This window comes from Aythya fuligula, chromosome 3 (genome assembly GCF_009819795.1).
Source record: "Aythya fuligula isolate bAytFul2 chromosome 3, bAytFul2.pri, whole genome shotgun sequence".
NCBI lineage: Eukaryota > Metazoa > Chordata > Aves > Anseriformes > Anatidae > Aythya > Aythya fuligula.
The window spans coordinates 36,228,772-36,236,504 of record NC_045561.1 but is presented as its reverse complement, the minus strand read 5'-3'; positions in this window follow the sequence as shown (position 1 = coordinate 36,236,504).

Sequence of the window (7,733 nt, the reverse complement as noted above, 5' to 3'; positions counted from 1 at the left end):
CTGAATAATGATGCCCTAAGTGTCAGAACATTGCCTAACTCATTCAATCTTCTACCACTGAAAAGAAAATTATCATAGACATGAATTTGGAGAAAAATTTTGTCTCTTTCTTGAATTTCTGCACTATTTTGGGGCAGAGCTCACCATTAACTAATTATTTGATTACATTTTTCCCCATGAGAAAACTTCAGTGCCTGCCTAAGATGCAATTGTTCCCCAGAACAGTGGAAACCAAGGCATGTATCTTCTATCTAAAATGATCAGACATACCCCAAATTACATGCAAGATCACAGTTTTACTTTCATATTTTCTTCACCCTGCTTGAAGACTTGTGCTATACACCCACCTTGCAACGACTAAAAATATAGGTTCCTAAATACCGCGTAACCAGAATTTTCAAAGAACATTTCATTTCTTACCTTCTAAGGAAAGCAACCAAAGGAAAAACAGGCCTAACAGTAGTTTCATGATAAGTGCCTCTATGAACAGATAACTTGGAGTGCTGTTGGTTAGCGTTTACGGCTGCTAGGAAAGAAATTCCCCTCTTTCTCCTCTTTTATATTCTACCAGGTTGATAACTCAGCAGCCATAAAATTTATTAGCCTCTTTACCTTTGGAAAGCAAAACAACGATAACATTTGCATTTCTTATTTCAAGGAGCTCTGCAACCTTAGTTTATAAATAGCCCCATCCATGGGTCAAAGGAGTAAAGTGGCACAGCTTCTCCCACTTCTCCACTAGGCACTCCAACCCAGCATTTTGCTCATCCTTTCTGTCTATGAGGCATTAGCTACATGATTTATCAGAGAAGACTGCAGCGAGGAGCAGCAGTAGCTTTCAGGTTGCTGCCAGTGATAAACACCACGCAGAACAGCACGTGACTAGCAGGTGTATTTTACTGCCAGTGCAATGAATGAGCACTTAAAGACTTGCATAGTTAGCATATAGCGGACATGTTGCCCGCATTCTACTTTAAAACACTTTAACAGCTTGTTAGTGTCACACAGCGCAAACCATGCAAACTCTCTCGTGGGATATAACGAAATCTAGTGTCCTGTTAAGACTTCTGCCTGTGTTCAGAGAGAACCGGTCTCTTTGCAGGGGAGCTCTCAGCAAATATCAGCACTAAGGTCACACAGGTCAACTTCCAGCAGAGTCAAGGCTCTTTCCTGCAGTGCACAACACAGTAACTTATTAGTCTGTCTCTACTGAACACAGAAGGAGGCTCAGTTTCTTAGACTACAGGGCAGTTCAGCCCTACATAGCAGGACACATCCACCCAAAGTTGTGTTCTTCCTCTTCTCTCCTTTTGATTTTTCCTTGCCTTCAAACAGCCTCACACTGCGCCTCTCTTCCACTAGATCCAGAGCCACTGTGTCCTTCTGAAAGCTGATTTATCTCATTGAAACTCCAAAAACCTAAGTTTGAATCCCAGAGCAGTGTGAAGAACAGAGACACCACAGAAGAGCATGGGATGGTCACGATCTGAGCGAGGAGAGCAAGTCCTGCATCCAGCACAGCTCTACCTTGCGCTGTGAAAGCCTGCCCCGAAGTGAGATAATGTAAATATATCCCTCACAAGTGGCTGAGCCCAAACACCTCGTCAGGGATGTATCACCTCTCCTGACACCCAAGCCCATAAAATTCCTGATACTGGGAGAATAAGAAGAAAGGTACAGAGGGAAGTAATGCAGAGCCAGTATGGTACTATCAGCGCTGGCAGTAGGCATGTTAGTGAAGACCTCTGCCTATATCCCATGGGATGAAGCAGTAGTTCTCCTTCTGGCAAGTTTTCCTTCATTGTGGCATTCCTCGTAGGTATCTGCCAAGACAAAGCACTGGTGACAAGCAGTATAGCTCACTCTGCCCTCATTATGTCAGACAATGTTCAACAAACAGGATTTCACACTGAGTTGACCACAAACTAGCATGGTCCTAAGGCCCAGGCTGATCAGACTTACAGACTAGTTTTCCTGATTTGAACAAGCACCACGACCTGACAGCTAAAGTGCCAGTTCAGGGCATACCATGCCTATAGCACACCACAGGTACTACAGCACTGCAGAGGAATTTTATATACACACAAGTCAGTATCAAACAAGACAGTAGGACTGCATCAATGTTTAGATGCAGGCAGTCAACCCAAGCGTCATGTATTTGAGCATGCATACGGCGTGCCCAAGTCTGCAAAACCCTGGCTACAACACCTTCACAGCAGCTTGGTCACTCCTGCAGATTCAAACAAACAAACACAAGTGACTGCTGCACTGCAACATTACACTCCCGAGCAAGACCCTGCTACTCCCCCAGTTACAGCATTCAGATCTAACCCCTGAAGAGCATCCTGTTGTCCTCACACAAAGCACTAGGGTCCTCTGGTCTCTTCTGAGCCTCCTGACACCCAACTGGACCTCCTGCAGAGATAACAGGAGAAGGTTTAAGAAGGGCAACTGCTTCAGTAAACAGCTTAAAATGCTTAAGCAAACCACTGACACCCCTGATATCTCAGGCAAGATAGCTCATCCTTCAAATTGCTTTTTATGGCTTTATGGCTGAAATTTGATAATATTTGAGGAAATGCACTGCACAGACCTTGCACCCACTTCACTTTGCAAAAAAAATGGGAAAGTAAAATTTATTTAGAATATGAACAGCTATTATGCAGAATAACATAGAAGTAGGAATCTGCACAGATAGGAGAAAAGTTCCTCCACCCCCCAGTCTCTAACCTCATCCCAGCACAAACATACCATAGGCCTCACCAGTACAAACAGCTGCTCACCTCCAACATAACAGCATATTCAACTCCAAGAAAGAGGAGCTTGTTCCACATCAGGGTCTCACAACAAGAAACCTGGTTTGACACCCTAGCTCCTTTGACCAGGAGTAAGGTAGCAAAAAACTAGAAGCTTACACACTGTCAGAATAACCCAGGGGCCAGCAGCTCCCCAAACTGGCTTAAAATGGAGCTCCTGCGGCCATTGGCAGGGCTGGTGAGGCCCCAGGTGAGGCTGGTCAAGGCCATTATGGCTTGTGAGTCAGTATGGTACTGTGCAGATGGGAGTTACCTCTAGTGGTCTTTGTCATTAGGTACAAGGGTTTGTGGCTGTTTCATTCCTCAGCAGAAACTCCTCATTAAGTCTGAGAAACAGCCTCCTTAAAGAAATGGAATGTTTAAAATTTTAGAGAGAAAGCTTCTTCTTCACTGTACACCAAGCAAAAGAAGGAAGGTAGCGTTAATTCATACATTTGCCATAAACCACAGCTCCAAGAGTAAGAATTAGGTCTTCAGACTCTGTGACGTGCTCCAGAAGGGAAATATCACTAACTGCAAGGCTTGTAAGTCTTCTGTAAACACTTCTTCCTACCACCCAAGCATCAAAATAGCTCCTAGATTGAATAGCAAATAGCAGGTGGCAGCAAAGATCAAAGAAGCTGGCAAAAGAGAGAAGAGAGAATTTTCTCACAGATGGAGAAGGTGTCAGAGATGAGCTGAAGCTTCTCCATCACTGCAAGGACAAAGCCACACCTCACAGAAGCTGTGGAGAGCTGCAGCCCATGAGCCAACCCCCAGCTGACAGCATTTAGGAATATCCCAGGGAACTGCAGCCACATAGCTAATTACTTAATGGTCTACACAGAACATCTTCTGCCTTGCCTAAAGCACCTCCTGCTGCTGCTTGGGTGGGACAGGCAGCTGGATAGACTTTGTACCTGACCTTGCCTGTGTTGTGTCAGTCTTCTCGTCATCTGCCCTGGATGAGAAAGTTGATGACACAACTGCATGGAAGAGCTTTCTGAGGAACGTGGTGGTTAAGAGCAGTTTTGTGCCTCTATATTTTCTCCAGCAAATGCACCTGTTTCACATATCTAGGCCCAAGAGAGTGAAACGCTACAAAACCAAAAGTCAGGCCACTATTAGAGCTCTAAAGTGAGCAACACCCAAACATATATTCAAATACATGCTCTCAAACATGTTAGTCAGAATTCCTGGCCTGTTGCTATGTTTTTAGGTAGGTTATAGTAATACCTAAGAGCTTCACCCCTCATACCTTGTATGGGAGGTGGGAAAGTCAATGGATTTCTTTACTTGCCTTTAAGCTTTGCTTTATCTGCTCACTCAAATGGAGCTTTTTCCTGCATTCCTTTTTCCTCATGCAGAATATTGAAAACCAGAAACCCTGACAATCTATTTGTGTCCTCACCTATAGGACCAGTGTTTTAAAGTGCAAAGTAATGAATCTATGGCTGCACCTTTAAAGAAAAACCAACAACACAGCACTCAACCACTCATAATTAAACACAAAATGATTGCCATCACACACACAACCTTTTACTGTATGTTAGGGACATAGTTCTTTCAGCCGCTAATAGGCAGAGGCCATATATCAGAGGGTAATGTAATCACACCCACAGAACTGTGATATTACACTAGCACAGGAGAGGACTTACTGTTGAAATATAAAGCTGACTGATTCTCCATTTCATTTGAAGGTTCAGCCTGTCTGTGACTTGTGAATGTTTCAGCTAATCTTACTGACTAGCCAAGTCTTTAGATCCTGAATTTTTTATTCAGGAAGCATATCCTTGCATTGTTCCATCCATCATACCCCAGTCTGTAATGGGTAGACCATTAGAGCAGTGTGGAACGGCTATGAATAAATCATATACCACAGTCAGACATGTTACTGTGATGTGCCGTTGCCTTGTCTTGCTGCAATCCACGTTGCTGGTAAGCTCAGTGCATGCTGCGGACCTAAACAGGAGATCTGCCACCTCAGGAGAGGCCAGGAGAGCAGCAGAGGGTCAGGGCATGAAAGGAGGCCAAGGGCAGGCAGAGACATCAGCCCCAGGGCAGGAATCCTGCAGCAGCAGGCAGGAGTGCTGCCCAGTTTAAAGGAGGCTGCTACCATCTGCTGGAGAGACTGCAAATACTCAGTGGAAAAGAAGAAGCCAGAAGTTTATTTGGTCATTTCGGGCAGGAGCTGGAATGCACCTCTCCACATGTGGTGAGGCAACAGAAAGCAGACAAAATGCCTTCTAATATTTGGCTCTCCCCTTAAAACACAGGTTTCTGGAGCTGCTGGCAGGGAGGATCTTAGGCGTTTCTATCATGGCTTTCAGAAAGGAATATCTGTAAAAACAAGTGCAAATGAAAAGCCTCAAATACACTTCTGAATGTGAATTTGTCTAAGCTGAGCACATGACTGGAAACTAAAATTCAGGTCTGGAAAGAGTGCCACATTTCAGGCCCGTTTCAGGTGTGCCTGGCACTTGAAAGAAGAACATGTATGAAGTGCTGCCCTCTTCCCATCTTAGCTGTGAGTCTGCAAAGGCTGTCACAGTGTCAACGGGGAAAGAGAGGACCAGAGGCTGCACCCAGCAGGTGAAGTGAGCTCTGCTCCCCTCTTTTGCATGGGAGCTGCCAGTGACCCCCACCCAGCTCGGGGAGAGCTTCTGGAGCTTGTCCACACCTGCAGTGGCACAGCAGAGCTCTCATCCTTGGACATGCACACTGTGTTGGGTCTGCTTCTTTGGCTGTGCACACAAGAATATACCCTGAGGGGGCTCTCAGGGCGAGTGGGCTGCAGATCATGCCATCGGTGAAATCCCCACAGCTCCACAGAAGCGAGGAACCCCAGTGCTGGGTACAGAGGGGTCCCTCAGCTCATCACTGCCTTTCTGCTGGTCAGCTGAGGCCCAGCTATGGCCGAGGGCACCAAACAGAACAACTCAAAATTCGGAGATCTTCTGCAAAAGACTCTTTGCTCACATTACTGCAGCGTGAGGATTAGTTTAAGTCTCTGGGCTGCAAGAAGACCAGATACTTCCCATGGCCTCGTCTTCAGCTGGCCCCTCTGTTATCAGATCAGGAGATAATGCTGGTTTCTGAAGAGCCCTGTTTACAGCCCCAGCCTTGGAGAATCAGCCGGTGCTAGCACAGCCGTGAGACAGCAGCACTGGCAGGAAGGCAGATAGCAAAGGAAGCAGTCTGTCTGCCTCCGATAGGCGTGGGGATGGTGTTTTACAGCAGGGACCAGAAAATGTAGATTCTCTTCCTGTGAGTCTTGGGGCGAGACTATTGAGTCTCAGATCCCAAGCACCCAATTCTCAAAAACTTGCCTGGAAATCACACACCCAAATAAATACCTCTGTGAATTTAAGTACTGTGATTCTCTTTGAAATAGAAACACTAGCATTCCCTTTCTCCCATCCTTTTCCATTAGGTTATAAAATTCCTCAAGCAGTTCCAGCATTATACTGTTTGTATTCACACCACAAAAGGTTTTGTTTGGTTGGTTGGTTGGTTTGTTTTGTTTTTCAGCCAGAGCTGGGACTGCAGCAACAGTGTGGGAAACTCCTGACCCTCCTGTGCTCTCTCAAGCTCTTCTACAAGAAGGTGCAATGCACAGGCTCCTTAGGGTCAGCCTGTATAGGTCCCAATGCATCACAGGCTCGCAAAGTCCACGTACCCACACCCTAAAAAATCCTCTGTTAACCTCACTCGCCTGTAGAAGCTTGTTTCTCAGCTTGCCTCTACAGGTCAGAAAACGTATCCCTTTGACCTCCATGAGGCAGCCCCAGCTGTGCTATATTCCTTTTGCATTATTAATGCCTGTGTTGCCCTTGAAATAGAGAAGACTACCAAGTGGTAACATAGTTCGTGAGATGGGGGAAAGGTAGTAAGGCTGCAATGAGCAATGAGGCTTTTTGACCCTTCTTACTGCAGTTGTTCCAAACACAGACCATTGAACTTCAAGTTCCTGGCAAATGATCATTTTTTGCCTGGATCCAGCAGAGGCACCTGGAGCTAGGAGCATAAGGCTCAGCATGCTCCCTTGACGTACTTTACACACCACAAGCTGTGGCAAACGCGTCCTCCCACTTGTAGTATTCACCATCTACACAATGCTCTGAGATGCTCTCACCTGTTTTGTGGCTAAAAAAGAGTCAGGCATGGCCTGTCCAGGTGCTCTGTGCCTTCTCACTCGCCAGTTTTTTCACCTGGTGAGTGGAACCACATTTGGGCAAGCCTGGGCAGTGACAGATTCAGTGCCTGCAAAGAAGTGGATTAAAAGGCCTTTGAAATCAAGAGCAGCTATTTTTCTTAAGGACCATGCAAAGGCAAGCAGCAAAGGCCTTTGCCAACTGTGCAGAGGTCCTTGCAGAAGCTAAATTCCCTTCTGTGAGATGAAGAAATCCCAGGTGAACAACAAGCAACCACCACCACGTCAATCTTGCACCCAAAGTCACGCAGCCCTCAGCGCTCCTGAAAGGGGAGCGGCTCCCCAGGCACAAAATAAATAGGAGGGGTGAGCATATAGAAACAAGAGATGCCAGGCAGGCACAGGAATATTTACAGTGCAGGTGGAAAGGAATATCAGTGCTCCACCTGGAGAACAAGGCCCTGGGACGGCCCACTGGCGCCCATGGCCACCTGTATGGCGAGGCCAAGGCTTGCTTCTGCCTGCTGTAACTCTCACAGCTGCCACCAGAGGACACCAAATTCCTACAACATTTAGCTCATGAGACCAACACGTTCCCGGCCCCTGTGGCTGGGAACGGGGAAAAACACTCCTATGGTTGTGGAGCAGCAGCTCCAGTCCTCAGGAGGAAAGCCCAGGCCAGGGGACTCTTGATGAGAGCTGGTGGTGTCTGCTTGTGCAGTCCGCTGCTGTAGCTCTGCTCCTGCCCTTACAGCCAGAAACTGATTTCAAGCTTGCGTATTTCC